Source organism: Harpegnathos saltator, unplaced genomic scaffold, assembly GCF_003227715.2.
Source record: "Harpegnathos saltator strain DR-91 unplaced genomic scaffold, Hsal_v8.6 scaffold276, whole genome shotgun sequence".
Lineage (NCBI taxonomy): Eukaryota > Metazoa > Arthropoda > Insecta > Hymenoptera > Formicidae > Harpegnathos > Harpegnathos saltator.
Window position 1 is genome coordinate 105001 of NW_020230068.1, and position 26366 is coordinate 131366.

The 26366-nt window shown below is 34.8% G+C and overlaps 1 long non-coding RNA gene across 1 annotated transcript in view; it reads left to right on the top strand.

The window, feature by feature from the left end:
• The window catches only part of LOC112588720 (uncharacterized), a 15625-nt gene extending 13241 nt beyond the window's left edge, over positions 1-2384 (top strand). Inside the window, exon 3 of the long non-coding RNA XR_003113014.1 lies at positions 2153-2384. This is a non-coding gene — a long non-coding RNA (uncharacterized LOC112588720). The remainder of the gene's footprint in view (positions 1-2152) is intronic.
• The last annotated feature ends 23982 nt before the right edge of the window (positions 2385-26366 follow it).

Below are 26366 nucleotides of genomic sequence, written 5' to 3' on the forward strand. Positions count from 1 at the left end.
CCGAAGTGTTTAAAAATTCAGCTTTGTATAGTGCTGGATATACACTGCTGTACTTTCAATTCGAAAAATGATTGTATTTGCTCTTCATTATTTAGGCAGTGCTTGATGTTCGATCAGATTTATTAGTCATACATTGCATTGAATATTAGGCAAGGCTTTTCTTATTTGCTATTAAAACTTCTGTATGTCGAAGATTCCCATGTGTTTTGAAGACTTTTGTTTTGATATATGCCTTAATTTCAGTCATACTTTCACTTTGAGCAACTTATAATTTGATCCGCAGACTGCGCTAGGATAAGTTCTTATTGTTTTGAGAAAAGATTTCCACCGAGAATTTGTGAATATATAATCATTTACACGTTCTGTTGCCAGAGCTTATTCAGATGTATAGTCTCCGCATATGATGGAAAAAATTGTATTCATGATAGTTTATTTTGCGTAACAAACTCTAATAGACATTCTCCCTTCTTATTCATTTTTTCTATTCAATATCAACAACCATTTTAGTATATATTGCTGGTTGCATTTCCAATTTTTGTGTTTAGCTTGTAGGGGGACATAAGACAGCGATAGCATTTTGTTTATAGATGGCACCACTTTCGAGATATTCGCTGATCATCAATTTTCTTAAATAGAAATCCCAGTCTTTTATTATATCATCTTTTTCTACCAACTAATTTGAACAACTTTTGTCTGAAACTTTTTTATTTGCTTAATTTTTTTGAAATATTTAAGGAAAACTTGGCAACTTTTTCAACATTTAACTTACGATATCTCGCTAACTATTCGTCGAAAGAAAAAATAGTATGAGACTTTTTTACTTTATTTACTATCAAAAATATATTATTATAATAGTACCCTAACTTTTGTTAATTTAATAATTTTGAAATTTCCAAAGGTCGATAAGTTAACAAAAGTTAGGGCACTATTATAGTAATATGTTCTTGATAGTAAATAAAGTAAAAAAGTCTAATATTTTTTCTTTCGACGAATAGTTAGCGAGATATCATAAGTTAAATGTTGAAAATGTTATCAAGTATTCCTTAAATATCTCAAAAAATATTAGGCAAATAAAAAAATGTTTTAGATAAAAGTTGTTCAAATTAGTTGGTAGAAAAAGATGATATAATAAAAGATTGGGATTTCTATTTAAGAAAATTGATGATCAGTGAATATCAGTGAAAGTGGTGCCATCTATAAACAAAATGCTATCGCTGTCTTATGTCTCCCTTCAAACCAAACAACTTTTGTCTGAAACATTTTTCGCAGTGTTTTTGATATATTTGAGTGAGTCCTTTAAAATGGGACACCCTGTATATCAAGGTCATGAATTTTTGAGAGGGTTGACCTAATGTGCATATTTGTCAAATTCTTGGTTCTGTAGGCTATATGAAGATCTTGAAATATTCTTCATTTTTTTATTCCACATTTTTTTAGTGAAATGTCTATTATAAATTTTCTTTTAAACATTAAAGAAAAGAATGTTATTCAAATTCTAATTTCGAACAATATGTAAGAAATATTAAACTTTTAAGTTATCATTAGGAGTATTAGTAGAGCTTCTATCGTTATATATATTTTTTGACGTCGATTCAGAGGATATTTGAATGTTAGGCTTTTCAATTAATATGTCTTCAATTAATGAATTAGGAAAGACTATACCAGAAGAATGAAGAATTTCTATGATCTCGAAGTTTTCGAATAAATTAATAGTTACTAAAAAAAAATTGCTTCATCTTGATTTAAAAATAAAATAATATCGAACAAGACCGATTCAGTTGTGTAAATTCCTGAAATATCTGTAGTTTTATTGTTTGTTGAAATATCACCAACTTCCATTTTGTTTCTTAAATAATAAAATATAAAAAATATGTAAAAATATCAAAATAATAGAAACAATTTTTTGTGAATAAGAACATTTTTTAAGATTTACTTAAATAAAATTGCTGGTTAACTATTTAATTTTAGGTCAATATTTATATAAGCCGTTGTTAAGGAGGTCATTAAAGAGGCTTTGTAATATTAATTTTTTATATTTTTGAGAGAGGAGAGAACGTTAATGTCAAGAAATTTTTTTCGAAATATGCAAGATGCTTTTAAAATTTTCTTTTTCATCGTTAACATTAATTTTCATTTTCTTCTACTTTTCTAGCTGAATCTTTTTCCAATATTTATCATGCTACGCTTATTGTAAGGGACAGCGTCAGAATCTTTGGGCTCGAGCGCATTCCTGAAAATATTATTATCTTAAATCTTATTATTACTTACCTTTCAAACTTTTTTCGAGAGGCTAGTTATCAGTGTTTAATAATATAATTACTGTATAATAAATTTCTTCACATAGATTGTGGTATGTTATGCTAGAAATTTAAATAAATATAAATATCAGTAATATTTGACATTTTTCAACATTTTTGCAATCTATTTATTTTTTATATGTTAATGTATTCGAAATATTACCCAGTCGTATCAAATCTGTTTATCCAATAACTTTAATTATAATTTTAATTATAAACTTAAATATAACTGAACTATATAACTTTAATTATAATTAATTATAATTTTAGCTTATGTAAAATGTAAATGATTATTTCCAATATTTGTTCTTTAATCTTGTTTTATGTTTAAATAAAGTTAAAGATAACTTGTACTTTTAATATTTTTAAGTCATTCTTTTTGTTCAAATTTTAAAATTTTATTTTCCCGGTAGCATAGTTATTGAAAAATTATAGAATAATAACATCAGAAACAATAAACAACATAAAAAATTAAAGAATTTTGCTATAATTACGATACAATGATTCGTTATTACATAGTAATTTTGTTCGAATAAAATTTCTAAATGACATTGTTAAAAATTAGAAAAATTCAATTTTTTAAATAGAACCTCCCATTTTTCATTGCATATTTTTGTAGCTTATCTCGAAAGCTTTGCAAAACACTGATAAAGTATTTTTCCATTAGGTACTTTTTGAGTTATGAAGCCTGAAAGTTAGATTACCGTCGGTATTAGTATTATCCACAGTGTACTGCGTAGAGGTTGCACGGTCGAATTTATACCTCTGTTGTATGTGTGTCACAGCAGAGATAAGGACCCTACGGTTCGTCACTCTCGTAGTATTTATCGACTCCAAACCGTCTCTGTTGTTTGTGTGTATGTGTATAGCTGATGTGATTAAGTCTTATAACTTTCGAAATGTTCACCGTTTGCTTCAATATAATATAAACAAGTACTCTTATCTCGAAATTATTTGTTGCACGAAAAATTTTATCAGCATGTAGAAAACGAATAGTGTCGCGCATTCTACGAATTGTATCTTTTCTTGTCGTAGAGCATTCGCGGTATATCAGTACCTTTAGTCTTCCCCAAGAATAGTAAACGAAAGAAAGTAGATTTCGTCCGAAATGTCTGATTTTACGCACTGCATTAATAAAGCCGAATATTTGACTCCCGTTCAGTTTAGTCTAACACATATACACACGTACATTCTCTTCCTTTCGATTCTTTGAGTTCAGTCATTTCGTCAGTAGTGACAAAAAAACTCTACACGCGCATTTCTTACGTACTAACAACTGCAAAAATTCTTTCGAAATAAAGTCAGCCCTGAATCGATTAAAATTGTCTTGTCTTGTCACATACTTTTTTCACGTCAAATACTGTTACGTAAGGTATAACAAAATTCTCATTTACTAGCTATGCCGCATTCAAACGCTGAAGTTTTGGATATAATGTTAAATTTAGATGAATATGGTAATCAATTTAGAGCAGCTGCAAGATTGTGGCGAGAACGATATTCAGATCGCGCTCTTCACTCATATCAAGTTTTTGCTCGCTTAGTTAAGTGAATTACCCAATGAAGATGTCAACCTGATCACAATAAAGGTAGACGAATTCGACGCCAAGTTAAGGACGAAAGGACGTTGGAGATTTTTGCATCCGCTTAATTACATTCCTGCCATTCATCAAGATGTACAGAAAGAGATTCCGATATTAGTCTCAACACGATCTACCGGATTCTTCACGAAAATAAACTGCATCCGTAAAGAATTATTTTTCATCAAGCACTGATGAATGCCGATTTTAGATACAGACTCGAATTTTGCAATTGGGCTCGTCAACAATCGCGAGACTTTCATAACAAAATTTTATTTTCTGATGAATGCACATTTACAAGTGACGCTTCTGTAAATACTTAGAACTGTCGTTATTAGGCATAAGAAAATCCTTATTGGCTCCGAGAAATTGACCACTAACATATTTGGAAAGTTAATATTTAGTATGGAATTGTTGAAAAACGTCGTTGGACCGTTTTTCTTTGAAGAGAACCTAAACGGTGTTCGGTATGCCAATTTCATTGAAAATGACCCGCTCTTGCTTGAAAATATTCTTCTGCAATTGCTTGGGTAATGCTAATGCCGGCGGTGCTCTAACTTTTAGGCCTTATAATTCGAAAAGTACCTGATGAAAAAATATTTTATTATAGTGTTTTGCAAAGCTCTCGAGATAAGCTACAAGAATATGCAATGAAAAATGGGTGGTTTTATTTCAAAAAATTAAAGGTGACTTTCATATATGTTTGGATACGCTATTCAAGGTTACACTAATACCACTATCTGATGCATCACTTAAAACTCTACAACTTTTGTCTGAAACAGTTTTCTGTAAAATGTTTTGTTTACAAAAAAATCAGGTGGCCTTGGTGATTTGAAATACCCTGTATATACAGGGTGGCCCACGTAAAGTGTTACAAGTAACTTTAAAAATATTTATCAAAAATTGTTCATAAGGGAGTTTCATGTATTCGAAAGGCCTCTCTAACTACATAAACGTAAAGTCGCCCCCACTTCCCCTTTAAGAGGGAACGGGGGTAACTTCATAATTTTAAATGGAACCCCCTATAAAATGTTACATATTTGGATTCTATGGGAAAAAACAAGTAATTTTATCTGAAACATTTGTTTGGAAAATGGTTCTATCAAAAGTTATAAGCATTAAAGTTATAAACCTTTAACGATTTCATTCATGATTGAACTCCATTGACATAAAGTTGCATCCGTGATACAACAAAAATAAAAAAGACCTTAGAGTACATACTTGATGTTAATCAAAAGAAACATAAACACATTTATCGGGAAACGTAAATATAGATCACAGACCCGTTTCTCGCAATAGTTTTATTCAAATCATTAATTTCTGTATTATTATCGCAAATCCATTACAAATCCAAATACAACATTTGATATAAAATTAATTGGAAAAAACATCTGTAGGTTATATAAATGTTCACAAGAGAAATTTGACCTATCTACAGCGATCCGAATAGATATAGGTTGCATGAAAAGTTCGCGGAGCGAAACTGAAATAAAGGATACCTAATTCTACAAATGATTTTATTCTTCAATATAGTCTCCATTAATTTCAATACACTTGGCCCAATGGCTCTCCAATAATTTTATTTCATCGCGGAAGAGTGTTTCTGGAAGGTCTGCGAAATATGCCTCTACGGCTGCTATAGCTTCTCCATTCAACAAAAAAATGCTTTCCACGGAGGAATTGTTTCAGGTTTCGAAATAGATAGAAGTCGCTGGGTGCCAAATCTGGCGAATACGGTTGATTAAGCAATTTGTACTTCAATTCATTGAATTTAGACATTGACAAAACACTTGTGTGAGCAGATGCGTTGTCTTGGTGAAAAATGATTTGTTTGTGCTGCAACTTTTCTCACGAATTTTTGCGTCCAATTGATCCAAAAGGTTTCAATAATATTCAGAGTTAATTGTTTTAACTTTTTCCAAATAGTCAATTAACAAAATCCTTTTAGCATCCCAAAAAACTGATGCCAAAACCTCTTTTGCCGATCTTTCATGCTTTGTTTGCTTTGCAGCTGAACATCCAGTCCACTTCAGTCCACTGTAAACGTTCCTGTTCCAATTTAAGATCATGGTGATAGATCCAAGTCTCATCCATAGTTATAAAACGACACACAAAATCAGTTTTATTCTTCTTAAAACGATACAAATGACGCTGAGAAATTTGCTTTCGAGCGAGTTTTTGTTGAATTGTTAACGTATGCGGCGCCACTTTTCCAAACACATTTTTCATTTGTAATTCTTTATGCAAAATATGCCGTTCATCTGAAATGCCTATGGTATGAGCAATTTCATGCGTAGTCACACTTGGATCTGCAGAAACAATAACATGTATTTGTTCAATGATTTCTGGTGCTGATGCGCTTTTTGGACGTCCACTGCGTGGATGATCTTCAATGCTTGTACGACCACGTTGAAACTCAAGTGCCCATTTACAAACAATTGTTTTTGAAGGAGTACAGATTCCACTGACACATTTACCATCTTGGAATGAATTGCCATTGCCTTTAAAGGGTGTATGAAGTTGGCACCCCGTTTTTCGAAATTTACAATTTTGAAAGTTGTTCCAGATTGTTCTGACTTTGTACTACATTGTTCCAAAGTGATATTGCTCCATTCCAAACGGTTTTCGAATAAAACAAAAAAAATGATTTTTTGAGCTGGCACCCCGTTTTTTGAAAATCGAACATTTCGATACCGCTATAGATTGTTCTAGTTGTTTCAAAGATTGTTCCAAGAGGACAAATCCGCAAGGTGAACTATAAGTCCGAAAAATGAAAAAAGTTTTTTGACAGTCTACCGGACCAAGAGTAAACTTATATTATCTTTCTTGTTCCAACCGAGCCCTTTCTATTCTGAATTATTCCATGCTTAGAAATTATAGTTCTTAAGTATGAATCTCGTACCACCATCCGTTCTCCCAAAATTCGAAAAAAATCGATTTTCCAGCACCCGACGTTAAGAGTAAACACATGCTTTCTTCTTTGTTCCAACCGAGCCCTTTTTGTTCTGAATTGTTCTAGGCTTAAAAATTATAGTTCTTAAGTATGAATCTCATACCATCATCCGTTCTGCCAAAATTAAAAAAAATCGATTTTCCAGCACCCGACGTCAAGAGTAAACACATGCTTTCTTCCTTGTTCAAACCGAGCCCTTATTGTTCTGAATTGTTCTAGGCTTAAAAACTATAGTTCTTAAGTATGAATCTCGTACCATCATTCGTTCTGCCAAAATTCGAAAAAAATCAATTTTCCAGCACCCGACGTCAAGAATAAACATATGCTTTCTTCCTTGTTCTAATCGAGCCCTTTTTGTTCTGAATTGTTCTAGGCTTAAAAATTATAGTTCTTAAGTATGAATCTCGTACCATCATCCGTTCTCCCAAAATTCGGAAAAAATCGATTTTCCAGCACCCGACGTCAAGAGTAAACACATGCTTTCTTCTTTGTTCCAACCGAGCCCTTTTTGTTCTGAATTGTTCTAGACTTAAAAATTATGGTTCTTAAGTATGCATCTCGTACCATCATCCGTTCTGCCAAAATTCGAAAAAAATCAATTTTCCAGCACCCGACGTCAAGAGTAAACACATGCTTTCTTCCTTGTTCCAATCGAGCCCGTTTTGTTCTGAATTGTTGTTCTAGGCTTAAAAATTATAGTCCTCAAGTATGAATCTCGTATCACCATCCGTTCTCTCAAAATTCGAAAAACATCGATTTTCCAGCACCCGACGTCAAGAGTAAATACATGCTTTCTTCTTTGTTCCAACCGAGCCCTTTTTGTTCTGAATTGTTCTAAGCTTAAAAATTATAGTTCCTAAGTATGAATCTCGTGCCACCATCCGTTCTTCCAAAATTCGAAAAAAATCAATTTTCCAGCACTGTGGACGTCAAGAGTAAACATATGCTTCCTTTTTTGTTCCAACTGGGCCCTTTTTATTCTGAATTATTCTAGGCTTAAAAATTATAGTTTTTAAGTATGAATCTCGTACCACGGTCCGTTTTCCCAATAATTTTCAGGGAATACATATTCGCATAAATTTATAACATTTGAGCAGGTGTCTCCTTCTAAAATATTAGACGTTTCCATATCTTTCAAAAAACATGTAACACTTTTTAAAATTTCGGCACGCATTTTATAAATTTTTTACGTCGAACCTAAGTGTACGAAAGATTTTATAAATTTAAAAGCATCTGTCGCATCCTCGTATATTCGAGGAAGACAATCGGAAAATATTAAAATAAGAAGTGCAGAACAGAGTATAACTGGCCGCGCGAAAAGTTTACGTGTGTGCTCTGTTCTCATCACTTTTCAGATTTGATGCTGCTTACGGCTTGAGTAGATCTTGAAAGCGGTTTTAGCCGCGCGCTAGCGTTCGATATAGCATACAGTTCTAGTGAGTCGCGAGAACAAAATACTCGCGTTATACCGAACGCTAGCATGTAGCGACAACCACTTTACAGATACAGCGACAGCGTCAAATCGAAAAAGCAGAGAAACAGAGCACACGTGAACTTCTTGCATGACGAGTTATTTTCAGTATTTTCTAATTGTCTTTTGCTCGAATAAACGCAATACTGTCTCTGCGATTATCGTAGAACATCACAAATTATTAAAGATAGAAACATTTCGAAGCCTATCTGAGGGTAAGTTAGTTGTTCTGATCGTATATTATCGTATTATTTTTTATTCTATTAGTTATTTTATTCTTATTCTCACATGCCATATTACAGAAGTATGGCTAAATACGTCAAACTTTTGATGGACGTTCTATTATCACCGGAATATAGAGATTTGCTGGACAAATGTGGCAAACCAGTTATACCAAGCAATGGTATATACACAAAGATAAGTGCAGCATTAAAAAACGTCATTAAATCAATATATATTTATATTATAATAAAAGAGAATCGATATGGAATTCTGGACAAAATACGGCAGTTCCATGATATTGATACTCCAAATTCCACGTTTTTAGAAAGCACAACTACTGTCGACATTACTACACGAGATAATATTCTCGAATTTAATATTACGTTTTCATATAAAGATTGGATTAGCATGTCTCCTACAGATGCATCATATTTCGATAAAAAAAAAAGTTCTCGTACTTATTGCATGCTGCAGCGTAAAATTTGGACTAATAAAATATATGCAAATGTCCATAAAGCAACAAAACTGCCATGCGCATTAGTTTTTAAGAAATCAAGAATTTCAGAAATTGGTATATATTGTACGGTAAACGGATCGTGTGAGGAATGCAGTTGCATCTTCTTAGGTCGCGTTATTAACAAGCCACCGCCACAAATCGATGTTATTATGGAATGTGAGATTCGTAATTTCGATGAAACAGTAAGACACGAGAGAAAACGTCAATTTAAAGGGCAGAGGAGGGTTGCACAGAACAAATTTTCCATGTCCACAACAAATAGTATGTGACTTTGATAGAGCATTAATGGATGCTATTGTAAGAGCATTTGGTTATTGTACTGATTTAAAAGAATATTTATCAATATGTTTCTTATGTATTTCAGAGAAGAACAAAAAAATTCCAGCATGTTTTCTACGTTTAGATATATCACATTATGTGAGTTTTATAACTAGATGGAAAATTTTTATATCTGTTCATCCTAAAGTTAAAACATTTTATATAATGATAATGTGTTTATTAACAAGGACAACAAATAGTATGAGCTGCGATTATTCTCTGTTGTAGTGAAAATATTGGAAAAGATAAGAATCAGCAAGATACTATTGCTGAAGAATCACAAATTTTATTGTGTAATAAAATCAAAGGAGTTCCTCATGTAGAGGAAATTGCTGATCGGGGCACTGATGTAGGTCGTAATGTAGATGAATCAGATTTACTATTCACAGATATTAACCAAGAAGATGTATATCAGAATAGCGGAGAATTTTATTCTGCTGAAAATTCTGCAATGATTTCCTGGGTTGATACATTCTTTGATAGTTGCGTTAACGAGTTGCACAATGTTTCTGAAGGTATGGACATAAATCCATATTATTGCTCAGAAATGGTGCAAAAAATTAAGTATTTGTTACCATATTTTCCACTTTACTCCGGAGTAATGATATCTAAATTTGGATTTGGTAAAATAAATGTAAGCTCATCTGCAGTTGAGTTTGAGTTTAACGACATCAAACATAGATTATTAAAGTACAATTCTCAATCAATGCGAGTTGATAAGTTTTTAATAGTGCATATTCAGTCGTTCTCTGCTAAAGCAAAATTAGCAATGTCAGACGTTAACAGACCAGTATGCCTATCTACATAAAAAATCAGTAGAATTATGTATCAGTAGAACTATGAAAAGCCAACACAGCTTTCAGAAATTATCATATACTCGAAGTCAAATACAAAATGTCGGCTAATTCTGCTGAATTAGAAGAGGAAACTTATGAGTTGGCGGCAGAACAAAACTGGCGAAATAAGAACGATGAAAAAACTAAACGTGTTTATTTGGATGCATGCCCTGGTTGGGATATGTTTAATATTAATAAAAAACATATTACTTTAGGTGTATTACTAAATGGTAATATTTGTCCTGTTTTAAAAGTAGGTTCTAATAATATCATCGTCAAAAATACATGTGGTTTTGACAGCATAGTTCAAATTCTCGCTGCAGCATGCGTGTACGATAAATTTAAAGCATTTATCGATACAGCCACGACAGATGCTTTTAAATTTATAAAATCTTTCGTACAATTAGGTTCGACGAAAAAAATTTATAAAATGCGTGCCGAAATTTTAAAAAGTGTTACATGTTTTTTAAAAGATATGGAAACGTCTAATACGAGGGTTGTCCCAAAAGTAATGCACAGCACGCTCTAGCGGGCGTTGTAGGCAACGTAGACAGCTGATCGAAACGTCAGTGTGTAGTTGAAGTCTCAAGAGCACGTTGGTATCATATGGTAGTGGGATTTGTTTAAAGGGAAAATGCCAAAAATTCGGAAAGACAACGAGAACAGTCCGTCGGGTCGGATTTCGTTTGCCTAGCACCTGTGTTAAAATGCGATGCGCGCTCGTTTTCGAGATTCCTGTCTCCGCCTCGATTTCTCTTACTGTGATTCTCCGGTCTTCGTCGAGCAACGTTGCAATGATTGAAACGTTTGTGTTGTCAGCTGTTACAGTAGACGGCCGCCCCGCGCGCGGATCGTCTTTGATGCTTGTTCGACCTTCACGAAACTTCGTGTGCCACCTCTGTACTGTGCTACGCTCTGTACTGTGCTATTCACAGTAAACCTTCCACACGCTTCTTTTAACGCGGCATGAATTTCGGGCACTTTTTTACCGCGCACTGTTTCGATGCGAATATACGCACGTTGCTGTTGCTGAAATCCGACTCGACGGACTGTTCTCGTTGTCTTTCCGAATTTTTGGCATTTTCCCTTTAAACGAATCCCACTACCATATGATACCAACGTGCTCTTGAGACTTCAATCTATACACTGACGCTTCGATCAGCTGTCTACGTTGCCTACAACGCCCGCTAGAGCGTGCTGTGCATTACTTTTGGGACAACCCTCGTATTTTAAAAGTAGACGCCTGCTCAAATGTCATAAATTTATGCGAATATGTATTTCCTGTAAATTATAGTTATATAGAAATACGTACATGTCAAACATGTGGCAATATAAAAATTATCAAAAAATGTATTTTATCTATAAATGAGGAGATATTGTATCAACATGGTTACACGAAAATTGTTGACGCGATAAAGGAAGGAAGAATTATAAATCTTCGATGTAATAAATGTGACGAGGTACGTATTATGAGCGTATCATACGGTGCGCAATTATTTATTGAAAGTTCAATTATGACTGATTTGGATGACATTCCATATTCTATTAAATTAAATGAACAACATTTTACTCATGCTGGATGTGTGGTATATCATGGGCAAAGTTCCGAAATGTCAGTTGGCCATTACACTGCGTATGTATGTAATAGTACCAATTGGATTGAATATGATGACTTGTTGCGTAAGCCCAAAAAATGCGTTAAACCAAAAAGCGATGTAAATTTATGTATTTATGTAGAAACATAAAATATTTTTAAAATAGTCGTGCAAAGAGATTGATACTATTGCAATGTTATAAAGCCAAAGAAATATATCTTACCATATATATTCTTTATTATTATTTTATATATATATACTTTATATATACCATTATAAATAAATTTATATAAAAAATCTCATACAATATTATATACTACTCTCTAACACATGTTGCGTGAATGCTTCTCATTATGTACTTATCCTATTATCCGTAAAAACGTGATTTGGATAATGCCAGACACAAGTGATTGATATTACACCATTATTGTTAAATCATCATTATAGGCAATAAAGTACATAGATCCTGATTCTTCTACTTCTCACCAGTCTTATGCAAATTCGCGCTTAGATGATTACCATTACCCTTTTCTTCTCTAAACATTCAAAAATCTCCTATTATTACTTATTTAAAGGGTTGTATTCATAGTCCGGTCTTATATTTAAGATAGTTTTAAGTTCATCTTCAGATGCTGAACGGATCATTTCACTGGCTACAGAATATTTGAACATGAACTTAAGACGGTCTTAAATATAAAATCTGACTATGAATACCGACCAAAATCTAAGTTTCGGATAAAGTTTTCATTAAGGAAAAATCGTATTAGAATTCATTCACGAATATTTTACTTTAAAAACTCGCCGTTTCCAATTATCTGTATATACCGGTTGTTTTAGACCACACGGGTCAGCCAATTTTTTCGTAAATGCGACATTTTGAAGAAAAATGTTTCAGACTAAAGTTGTAGGGCCTCAAAGAATCTATATACTAATGCTATAAATTTGATCTTGGGATGACCTTGAAAAGCCTAGTCAAGATCAACATAAAAATCTCAAATGGAAATTCAAATTTTTTATTACATCATCATTTTTACCAACTAATTTGAATAACTTTTGTCTAAAATATTTTTCTCTAAAATGTCGCGTTTACGAAAAAATCGGGTGGTCTGAAACACCTGGAATATAAACACCCACGTTCTGGAAATTTGATTCTTTTCCGATTTTTTTTTTTGGAAAAACGGATGACGATGCGAAATCCATAGTCTTGAACTATATTTCATAAACCTAGACCAGCTTCGATCAGAAAGAGATCGATTGGAACAAGAAAGAAAGCATGTATTTACTCTAGACGTCGGGTGCTAGAAAATCGATTTTTTTCAAATTTTGGCAGAACGGATGGTGGTACGAGATTCATACTTAAGAACTATAACTTTTAAGCCTAGAACAATTCAGAACAAAAAGGGCTCGGTTGGAACAAAGAAGAAAGCATGTGTTTACTCTTGACGTCGAGTGCTGGAAAATCGATTTTTTTCGGATTTTGGCAGAACGGATGATGGTACGAGATTCATACTTAAGAATTATAATTTTTAAACCTAGAACAATTCAGAACAAAAAGGGCTCGGTTGGAACATAGAAGAAAGCATGTGTTTACTCTTGACGTCGGGTGTTGGAAAATCGATTTTTTCCGAATTTTGGGAGAACGGATGATGGTACAAGATTCATACTTAAGAACTATAATTTTTAAGCATGGAATAATTCGGAACCGAAAGGGCTCGGTTGGAACAGGAAAGATAGTATAAGTTTACTCTTGGTCCGGTAGACTGTCAAAAAACTTTTTTTTCATTTTTCGGACTTATAGTTCACCTTACGGATTTGTCCTTTTGGAACAATCTTTGGAGCAACTAGAACAATCTATAGCGGTATCGAAATGTTCGATTTTCGAAAAACGGGGTGCCAGCTCAAAAAATTATTTTTTTTGTTTTATCCGAAAACCGTTTGGAATGGAGAATATCACTTTGGAACAATGTAGTTCAAAGTCAGAACAATCTGGAACAACTTTCAAAATTGTAAATTTCGAGAAACGGGGTGCCAACTTCATGCACCCGCCTTTAAACCTTTTTTAACAAAGAACTCAATCACTGCACGCTGTTTCAAATTTTCCATTGCAAATAAATATACTGACACGTCAACTTCAATTGGCTTGTAAACACAGAAAGAATTGACAGATGGAAATGAAACCTAACCTAGGTTCATGTGAAGAGTAATTCTATTTAACCAACTACAATTTATAATTCTACCGTTTACTTATAGATGCCGCTCCGTGAACTTTTCACGCAACCTGTATATCACATTTCATCATCGATAGTCATAAGCGTGACATATTGCGTACAATTGCAGTATCGATTGCTTTGTCGCTTGCCATCTCTCACCTACCAACATTTAAGAACGTTTGAATGCTGAGCCAACTTCTGCGTTTTTATTACTCTGAACCGGTTGCAGTCATATGACAAAACCGAGGGAGAATTTCTGATTTGTAAACCAGCAATATACATCACACAAAAAACGCTTTAAAACTTATTTGTAACCTAATATATATAATGTAAGCACACTCGCAGGAATATAATGGACGGACAGACGCACTAGCAACGTTCGCGGGGGACGACAAGCTTCGAGAAGAGTGCTTAGGTAGATATGAGGGAATGACCTCCGTCATTTCGAGAGTCGAACTCTTTCAGACTGACTAGTATACTGAAAAGAATGGCAATAGTAAAGCTAGACTTAAAAAATATTTTTTCTCTATATAAAAATCATTACGTGCATTGTTTAACTGTAATAGATCTGTAATAAAGGTAAATTCGTAAAACTGTTTATAAGAATGAGGGACTATTATCATTTATGTTGATCGCCTCTATACCAATTTTTGTCAGACAAAGGATATGTGTCAATAAGGTCGTTTTTTGGATTTTCTTCGATTGACTTGATACTACAAGAAATTATTACTATAAATAAAAAATGTATGCGAAAACTATGTTACTGGTCTTATTCAAACGAGGACATTTTCAAGGTTTAAGGGGCTAAGTCAACTTTTACATATATTCAACATCATACATATGCATAATTTTTGAAAAAGTTTAATGGCCGAAATTGATTAATAACTTAATTGATTAACAAAGAGAAATATGACGAGTTCTGAATTAAAGTGTAGCAAATCGAGAATCTTCAAACTGCTCTATCTTCGATTCTAATTGATCGAAAAACGGATTTGATCGAAAAAAGGGGGTTGTGAAATACATCAATAGTAATAATTTCTCACAGTATCAAGCTAATCGAAGAGGGCTCAAAAACGGCCTTATTGACACCCGTTTCTTTTCTCTTATTTTTATATTTTTAAGATATTTAAGATAGTAGTAGTTATTGCCTCACCCTGTATAATATTGAGTAAAAATATTAAAATTTTACAAAAATAGAAATAATCCATGCATATAGATAAGGGAGGGAGGGGTTAAATACACATTTAAAAAACTCAATCTATATCATGTCTATTTCTATATCGTGTATGTTATTAAGAAATGCAGACATTGTAACGCTCCGCCCGGCTCGTCTTGCCTCGCTCCATTCTCGCGGGGGCGACGAGTCGCGAATCAGTCGCATTTCGTCGGTTCGTCTGATTGGCCCCCGCTGTCTTCCGCCGTGGATCGACGAACGGTTGTTCGTTGAGGGAGGTTGGAAAGGGGGTTTTTAATTCTTTCACTTCTCCGGATAAGGAGTTATTCTGTTTAATCACTCGGCCACATCGCCGATTTATTCGTCTTATTTCTTACACTGGTATTCGTTATACAATTGTTCGCGGAGATAAACGGTTGTCTTATACGGCTTACGCTAGCGGCCTTGCTATAGCTCAGGAATAGGATACGAATTCATACCGATAAATGTTTACATTTGCGGGCCACGAATTGTGACCGACAGCGTGCTTCGAGATCTGTCATGAATGACGAGAGTCGTCCGCGCTGGCCGGCGGGAACAATAGGATGCACGCAGTTCCTGGTAACTAGAAATATCGGAATAAAAGAGACAGACAATGAGCGCCGCAAATGACTGGTAGACGGAAATACTGCTACTCAGAGATAATTATCATAAATGCCGCAGATAGGTCAATCACAAACATATAAGCGGATGAATGCCGCACAGATCGCGCCCGCAATTGGTAGTATCGATAATACACAGTCTGTCCCAGATCCAATGAGACTGGTCTAAAAAGAAATACAAAGTGTTTATTATTTTGATTTTTTATTCTTGTTTATTCAAAATAGTCTCCTTCTGAGTCAATACAGCGCTGGAAACGTTCAACAAATTTTTCGAAACATTTTTTATACTCATCGGCTGGAATGGCCTTTAGTATGGCGGTCGAAGTCTTTTGGATGACCGGGATGGTATCGAAACGATTTCCTTTCATCGGCAATTTCAGTTTGGGAAATAGCCAGAAGTCGCACGGAGCCAAATCAGATGAATACGGGGGATGACCGATAACAATGATGTTTTTGCAATGCTGAACTCTCCAATCTTTTTGGTCGTCTGTCAGAGTGTGTGGAACGAAGCGCGCACAGACCTTCCGTTTGCCCAAATCTTTGGTCAAAATTCGATAGACTGTGCTTTTCGGTATCCCAGTTTCCTCTTCGATGAGTCTCGCAGACACACAGCGGTCGCTTCGAAGAATTTCTTTGACTTTCTCGATGTTTTCTTCATTGCGAGTGGTTTTTGGCGGCGGTGCTCGGTCATCGTCAGCAAGGTCCTCACGACCGTCACGGAATCGGCCAAACCAACGAAAAACCTGTGCACGGGACATGCATTCATCCCCGTACACATTTTTTAGCGTTTCGTATGTTTCTGCACCACTTTTACCCAATTTAAAACAGAATTTAATATTCGCTCCATGTTGGTTTTCGACCGACGTACACAAAGTGACTTTACATAAAATGTCAAACCACAGTGAAATATCAACCGAATTCGCTCAAATTTTGAGATTAAGTAGATGAAGGGTAGAACATTCACCTACCATCATTCACTCATAAATGTCGCTGCGCTAAGAACTTTGATGGAACCAGTCTCATCGTATCTGGGACAGACTGTGTAGACCGGCACACTTTTAAAATTCCGCAACGATTCGCGTCCGGTAACCTCAATAATACCCAGGTAGATATTATCACGTCGTACACGACTCGCGTTTGGTAATTTGAACAAAAACCAGGTGACTATTATAAATGTCGTACAAGATTCGCGATCAATAATATCAATAAGGTACAGGTAAATATGATAAACATCGCCAATAACTCGCGACTGGCACTCTTAACAAAAACCAGGTGAGTATTATAAATGTCGCACACGACTCGCGACCGGGATATCCTTACGGTACGGGTAAATATTATAAACTTCGCCAACGATTCGCGACTGGCGATATCAGAAAGTAAATATGGTAAATATTTAGAAGTACACAGTCAGCTCCGATTTTAATGAGACTAGGCTCATTCGACGCATTTTTGCACGAGAAATAACTCTCTCCTGTGGCAAAATCGTCGCTCAGTTCCGCGAAGCGAGATATGAAGCGTTAAAGCAGATCATAATTCAGGTTAGGAAAGCTGTTATATTGATAAACTTTGGCGACATAAACATGCCTCATAACTAATTCCGAGTGTTCCGTGACCTTGATGTTGACATATCTAAACTGACTTGTGATATCGTTGCTCAGTAATACATTCGTCGCCTAGAGAAGTACGTGTATTCGTATATTATTCCCGCCAATAATAACAATTTCTTAACACGACATAAATATGCCTTGTAACTAACATAAACTTCCCGAGTAATATGCAAAAAGTTTTAGTCCGTGCTCACTATTCGTTAAAAAGTTATTAACAAATGAAGTTAGTGATAAGAGTTTGCACCGAGCATGTGTACACACACACACACACGCACGCACACACACATACACACACACACACACCCAAGGGGCGTGTGGGGGGTTTTCGGCCCCCCCGCACCCCCCCTCGAGGGTCAACGGGAGAAACTCGCTTTATGTGGAAAGTCGCAACATGTCGCAAACTCACATGTGACTTTCCATATGAAGCGAGTTTCACCCGTTAACCCTCGATGCCAGAAAAGCACTCCGGTAGCATAGCACAGCGCGTGAAGGGGTAGCGCACACAACGAGCGACTCCGTGTCCGTGAGTGTTCGGTGCTTCGGCCGGCGTCGGGCTTTAGACAAGAGCAGACGATGTCTGTTGTCTCTATCTTCGCTGAGCGATACATATAGCTAACTCCGCCGGCCGCGGGAATCTCGCGCTATAGACTTCGCTATAGACTTCTCTTTATATTTCGCCGCTCGTAGGCCCGCCTCGCGTATTTAGAAACATTATAAAATAATTCTTATGTTGTTCAGATGCAGTATGCATTGTTAAAGTTGTAGACATAGGAATATTGTATGGTAGTAGATAGTAAATAAATAGGGTAGTAAATAAATGAGTTTTGCCTGAAATCAGCGAGTTTTCGTGTATTTGAAATATGTTTGCTATATTTCTGAGTACTATATTCAAAGATATTGTGAAAAATGCCGGCATTATTAATGTAATATAATTATGCAATCCGTTACACAATAGTAATAATGCCCGGCACACTGCAGAATATCCGTAAACATACTCGGAAATACACCAAAAACATTTTGGAATAACGAATATTTTCAGATTTCGGCCAGCATCTGTTACTTTTCTATTGAAAAACACAGTACTCGAGAATATTAATTTATTTAATAATCACGATACATGAGCGGTAGTGCTTCCTAGCATAGTCTAGTGATTATATTACTTGATTATATCTCCACATTTCTACATCCTGTTTTTCATATTGTCTCTTACTACATAAATCAAACATTGTAGTACATGCAATTTGTTCGTTATAGAAACGATATAAAGGAAAGGATATTATGAAGGATGTAAGGTACAATTAATTTTGAATTTATTAAATATAATAAATTGGTTGTGACAGTGATATTATGACGTTAGGTGCACTTATTATTCCCACATTTGTTTTCCCGTGAGCATCAACACGAGCATGCGTTGCTCGATGACGCGATGCGCGGTTTTCCATTGTTCTACGCGTCGATGCGTGTCGTTTGTTTTTGTAGCACCTGCCGAGATACTCAGGCACAGACGCGTTTTTGATGTCACAGAGACCTCATGTCGCAGAAAGCTTTTCCTATTCTCACGCCTCCTAGCCTCACTATTTTTTATCTTCCTATTCTTTCTTTATATTCTTTTACTATTACTCATTGTTTTTTGTTCTTCATATTTCTGGTATTCTTTATCTTATCTTTCTGCTTTCTTTATTCTTTTCGCTTTTTTCTTCTTATTCTTTAATCTACTTATTCTTTATTTTCTTTTTTCTCTTTCTATTCTTTATATTCTTTCTATTCTTTTTATTCTTTATTTTCGTTTTTCTTTTTCTTTCTTCAGTGTCTTCTATTTCTTTCTCACTATAGAAACATGCGATGCAACAAAATCATCAAGGCGAAAATTCGTTAAAGCATGGCTCAATGATGATCGATATAAATCATGGATACGCCACGTATCATCAGATAATACGGTGTATCATTGCGCCATATGTAATACAAATTTTTCCTGCAGTGGATCGCATGTTTCCAGACACGCGGATTCTGCGTGTCACAAAAAAAACATTAAAGAAAATGTTACAGACAGCGATAAGGAAAACAAACCAAAGTGTACATTTAAATTTAGGCATCAATGGTGTGACACACCAGAATTTAAGTCCTGGTTATGCGCAGTGCCAAACAATACAGAATACGCTTCGTGTTCCATTTGTCATATATCTTTCATTGCTATTTTATCAAAAATACACCGACACGCAGAATCCAAAATGCCTAGAGAAAAATTGTAAAAAAGTAATACAGAAACAAACAAATGGAGCGAAAATTTGAATACGCAACCTGATGAATCGCTTTTGACGTTAGTGAGCGTAAGAAAATTGCAGAGATTAAATTTGCTGCTCTAATCACAGAAAAAAAATATACCTCATCAAACTGCAAAAGAGATTCTCAGCCTTTTTCAATAAATTGGAGATATCAATGTGTTGAAAAGCATGAGTATGGGTCGAACAAAGTGTACAAATATAATATCAAAGGTTTTATGTCTAATAGAGACGGAAAATGTTGTTAGTAGCATTCAAAATACAAAATTTTCGATTTTTATTGATAAGACTTCAAACATTACCAATGAGAAATGGATGACGTTTTTCGTCCGATATGTTGATTCCGAGAGTTTAGATGTTCAATCGTAACTAGTTAAATTATTAATAGATCTTGATGCAACAGATTGTAGTGCGGTTGAAATATTTAATGCATTTAAATCTGAGATGTATAAATTACAAATTCCGTTTGCAAATATTCTTGCCTTGTCATGTGATAATGCATCTGTCATGATAGGAAACCATGTGTCTAAGAAAAAACTAAAAGGACGATGCAAACATTTAATAACACTTGCATGTCCATGCCATTCTGCCCCATTAGTCGCGCACGCTGCATACGCTAAAATGCCCGCATTTTGCGAAGACTTTCTTAAAAAAACTGTTAATTATATTAACAGCAGTCCGAAGCGTTCAGCTATTTTTAAAGACTTGTGCGAATGTTTCCAAGATTCGAATCGTAAACTTTTAAAGTTATGTGATACCCTCTCGGTGGCTCTCAGATTATATATTTATTGAAAGAATTCTTGAATTGTGGGATACCATAAGACATTTCTTTAGTGAAATGGTCGTGAGTGAGAAAACGAAGTCTGCGGAACACTTATTATCCGTCATGAATAATATAGACACCAAAGCGTATTTTCTATTTTTGAAATACATTTTAAATTTTTTTAATGCATTTAATGCTTTCTTCCAAGCTGCAGAAACAAGAATACCTATGCTGCATTCTAATTAATTTTCTTATGCAAATTACGCAAAACTCTGAAACCTGAAAGAGTAAAAGACATACTTATAAATATATTATTTTCGGATGAAGAAAATCACAAAGCTATTAATGATATTTATTTAGGATCTGAATGTGAGGAATATTTTGATACGTTACTCGAAGAAGGACATGCAGATGTTATTGCGAATATTCGACAGAATTGCTTGCAATTTTATAATGTTGCTGCCGAAGAAATTAAAAGACGACTACCCATTTATTATGTATTTTTACATAAATTACAAAGTTTTTTTTACCATATATAGCTTTTTTTGATAATAACAAAGAAGTATCTTTCAATGATGTTTCTTACGTTGCAAAAACTCTGAGTGGTTTTGACGAAAATGGTTTAAAAGAAGAATGGCATACATTGATTAATGATTTTACTGGTGAGGAAAAACAAAAACTATCAACATTAAATTTTGCTGGTATGTGGAAGGAAATTATAAAACGTCAGTGTAATACTATTACAAAATATTCGAATCTAAAATTATTCGGGCATTGCATGCTCGTGTTGATACTCACGAGAAAACAAATGTGGGAATAATAAGTGCACCTAACGTCATAATATCACTGTCACAACCAATTTATTATATTTAATTCAAAATTAATTGTACCTTACATCCTTCATAGTATCCTTTCCTTTATATCGTTTCTATAACGAACAAATTGCATGTACTTCAATGTTTGATTTATGTAGTAAGAGACAGTATGAAAAACAGGATGTAGAAATGTGGAGATATAATCAAGTAATATAATCACTAGACTATGCTAAGAAGCACTACCGCTCACGTATCGTGATTGTTAAATAAATTAATATTCTCGAGTACTGTGTTTTTCAATAGAAAAGTAACAGATGCTGGCCGAAATCTGAAAATATTCGTTATTCCAAAATGTTTTTGGTGTATTTCCGAGTATGTTTACGGATATTCTGCAGTGTGCCGGGCATTATTACTATTGTGTAACGGATTGCATAATTATATTACATTAATAATGCCGGCATTTTTCACAATATCTTTGAATATAGTACTCAGAAATATAGCAAACATATTTCAAATACACGAAAACTCGCCGATTTCAGGCAAAACTCATTTATTTACTACCCTATTTATTTACTATCTACTACCATACAATATTCCTATGTCTACAACTTTAACAATGCATACTGCATCTGAACAACATAAGAATTATTTTATAATGTTTCTAAATACGCGAGGCGGGCCTACGAGCGGCGAAATATAAAGAGAAGTCTATAGCGAAGTCTATAGCGTGAGATTCCCGCGGCCGGCGGAGTTAGCTATATGTATCGCTCAGCGAAGATAGAGACAACAGACATCGTCTGCTCTTGTCTAAAGCCCGACGCCGGCCGAAGCACCGAACACTCACGGACACGGAGTCGCTCGTTGTGTGCGCTACCCCTCACGCGCTGTGCTGTGCTACCGTAGTGCTTTTTTGGCATCACTGCCTCGAGGGGGGTGCGGGTGGGGGGCCGACGGCCCCCCCGCACGGGTGTGTGTGTGTGTGTGTATACATGCTCGGTGCAAACTCTTCCCAGATAGCACATAGATATCCATTGAACATCCATCAAACGTACGTTTATGGACATTGGAATGTCCGATGGACGTTCGATTAAAGTTCATCAGACATTCGATGGATGTCCATTCGAAGTAGGTTTGCAACTCCGCTGTATGTCCATAGAATGTCCATTTTGAACGTTCCATGGACATGAAATGGACGTACATAAGATATTCCAATTTCCATAAGCGAACATCCACGGAATGTCCAAATGATGTTTCATGATTAAAATTTTAATTTGTTTCATAGGTTTAATATACTTATTGGTACTTATTAAAAATATTTTGAGACGTAAGTTAATTTATAAAATTAACTTTATATTTATTAATTAATTGAAATAAGTCGAATAATGATGGAAACATAAAAATGCTGAAAATGACCGGCATATATATATATCGTATATAATTATCGGCATATAATTATCGTATATATACTTGAAGTATTTTTTAAGTATATATGTGCATAAAGTGTGATATAAGATTAAAAATACAATGAAATCAAATACTAAATGAAACTTTTTCCATATAATTATGATTTCATAAATATACATATATATTCTAATTCTTAATTGTAGCTTATTTACGATGTATCTTAATGTATTATAATATCTTAATATATTATAACAGTAAATATAATATTAATATACTACACACGAAACAAACATATTCTTATAAAACTTTTAATTTGGTATCAGTACGCGTGAAGACGTCAAAAATAATGGATGTACTATTTATTAATATTTAACTCAAAAAACAACCAAGTTAAACTAAATAGGAACTGGAACGTAAAACAAGAGCTTAAAAATTTTACAGATTTTTCGATTCTTACAGTTGTCTTTGAACATTCAATCTTTTTTGTTCCGCATCACACCTTTCTTTCGCCCTTTTCAGCCACTTTTGTATTGTCTCTTCGATATCTTTTTTCGTGAAGGTAGTGTTTACCTTTTCGCTTGCAGCTATAACAGAAATCGATATATCAGGTGTAGTAAAAAGAAATCCATTATTTTTCCAATAGATGGCTTTAGTTATCTGTATCTCGCATTGTATAAGTCCGATCGGGTTCCACTAGATGGCGTTAGAAAGATGAGATTTCGTACTAAAAAAACTTTTGTGACAGTTTTGTGATTAGTTGACTCAGTTTTGTTTGAGCGCGCGTCAAAGATGGACACTAGCAAAGAGAAAATACGCTATATTTTATAGTTTTTCTTCGATAAAGGCGAAAACACAAGCCAGGCGGCTGAAAATGTGAATAGTATTTATGGTCCTGATACTGTAACAGCCAATTACGCGCAATTTTGGTTTCGTCGATTCCGTTCCGGTAATTTCGATGTCAAAGATGCACCACGCACTGGAAGACCAACTGTCGAAAATATCGATAAAATCATGGACATTGTCGAGTCCGACCGTCATGTAAGCACTGTTTCGATTGCCCAAGAGCTAAAGATTGCACAAAAACCGTTTGGAACCATTTGAATAAAGCTGGATACAAAAAGAAGCTCGATGTATGGGTGCCACACGAGTTAACGCAAAAAAACCTCATGGACCGAATTTCCATCTGCGAATCGCTGCTGAATCGCAACAAAATCGACCCATTTCTGAAGCGGTTGGTCACTGGTGATGAAAAGTGGATCACTTACGACAACGTCAAGCGAAAACGGTCGTGGTCGAATCGCGGTGAGCCGGCGGAAACGGTGGCCAAGCCAGGATTGACGGCCAGGAAGGTGTTTGGTGGGATTGGCAGGGAATTATCTACTATGAGCTGCTCCCCTACGGCAAAACTCTTAACTCGGAACTGTACTGTCAACAATTGGACCGTCTGAAGGAAGCAATCGCCCAGAAGCGGCCAGCTTTGGCCAATAGGAGAGGAATTGTGTTCCATCAGGACAACGCCAGGCCACACACATCGATAGTGACTCGCCAGAAGCTCCGGGAGCTTGGTTGGGAGGTTCTTATGCATCCACCTTATAGTCCGGACCTGGCACCAAGTGATTACCATCTGTTCCTGTCCATGGCGAACAATTTTGCTGGTGAAAAATTCGCTTCAAGAGAGGCTTGTGAAAATCGACTGTCTCAATTTTTTGCTAATAGGGACGAGGGCTTCTATGAGAGGGGCATAATGAAATTACCTTCAAAATGGCAACAAGTTATCGAATAAAACGGCGCATATTTGACCTAAATCGGACCATTGTAACTATGGTAATTAAAGCCTTCAATTTCATGCAAAAATAATGGATTTCTTTTTACTACACCTGATATATTTATCTACTTAATATTCATTTTAAACAGGTTTGAAAGACAAGTATATAATAATTATTAAAAACGTACCGATTAATAACTGTGATAGCTTTAATATTTGGAATATACGTTTATTCTTTTTACCTAGCCAACTATATTTAGCAGCTAGTTCATTGGTAAGAATTTGACTCAAGACGCGTTTCACAAATTCATAAGCACTCTTTCTTTCAACTTTTGAAGCGTGTAAAATCTGAAACATTTTTGTCATTATAAAGCAGCAGTCTGAAATTATTTATGAAATAAATGAAATAAATATAACAGCTGTACATATACATTATATTTACCGATGTATCAAAATTTTCATCAATTTTCAAGAAATTCTTCACGTCTTTCTCCAATTGCTTCTCATTTTTAAGCTAATAGAATATGAATTATAGAACTACCTACAAAATTTTATGTTCGTTTATACATATAAAGCATTTAATACTATAAAATGCATATAATTACATCATAGAAATAATGAGAAAGAAAAATGTGCTTAGTTCATAACCTAAAAAGAAATCTAAAACCTATCAAAAGAAATGTACTTACGGTATCTGGTTTTTTGTTTCTAGATGTTTTCCATATCACACACAACATTCAGAAGAATATCATTTGTACTGATTAATTTATGTGTGTAAAGAACACACTGTCACCGGAAAAGTTGTAAGCGCTTAACGCCGGCCGGCACTAGATAAGGCTTGGAGGCTATCGAAAACAAATGAACTATCGTATGTTCTTGCTTAAAGCGGGAAGCACACACTCTTGCACTCGGTCTTCACAGTCAGTAGTCTGCTATGAGCTTTACAGGAAAAACCAAGCATGCGCAGGAGTGCTTCCCGGTGAATGTGCACAACTTAACAGTTTTAAATGAAACAACAGCAAAAAATTAATAATTTTTAATTAATTTCTCGTAATTACTGTTATAAAAAATCCCACTTTTCATTCATGAAAGTTGTTAAGTGGCATATTGAAACGAATATAACGGTTTTTGAAATGTTCAGTTTGAAATGTTCAGTTCAAGATGATTTTTTACGGATTTATAGCATTCCGAAATTTAAAAATTAACAAACTGATGTTCTAACAGATCAGTCAAAAAAAAATTCGAATTAAAATTTTCAAAAATTTTTGTATTCGTCATATCATATAAGTATTATTAAGATAAAATTAATGGATAAATACATGAGGATTCGTGCAGAAGAACATATAAAAATTGAACATCCTCTGTTTAGGATATGTTTCAATACATATCCAAGAATGGATGTCCATATGATGTCCAGTTCAGGATATCCTTTTTATATCCAATAATTGATATCCGATGTATGTCCATTTTTAGTCCATGGACATATGAACCTAGAATGGACATCCCAAGGACATTCTGTGCTATCTGGGTTATCACTAACTTCATTTCTTAATAACTTTTTAACGAACAGTGAGCACGGACTAAAACTTTTTGCATATTACTCGGGAAGTTTATGTTAGTTACGAGGCATGTTTATATCGCCAAAGTTCGTCGATATAACAGCTTTCCTAACCTGAATTATGATCTGCTTTAACGCTTCATATCTCGCTTCGCGGAACTGAGCGACGATTTTGTCACAGGAGAAAGTTGTTTCCCGTGCAAAAACGCGTCGAATGAGCCTAGTCTCATTAAAATCGGAGCTGACTGTGTACTTCTAAATATTTATCGTAAATATTATAAACGTCGCAATCCGGTCGTAAGGAATAGTAGCATATTATAATACTAATGAACGTCGAGACGATATTTAGCAATCCCGCAGAACG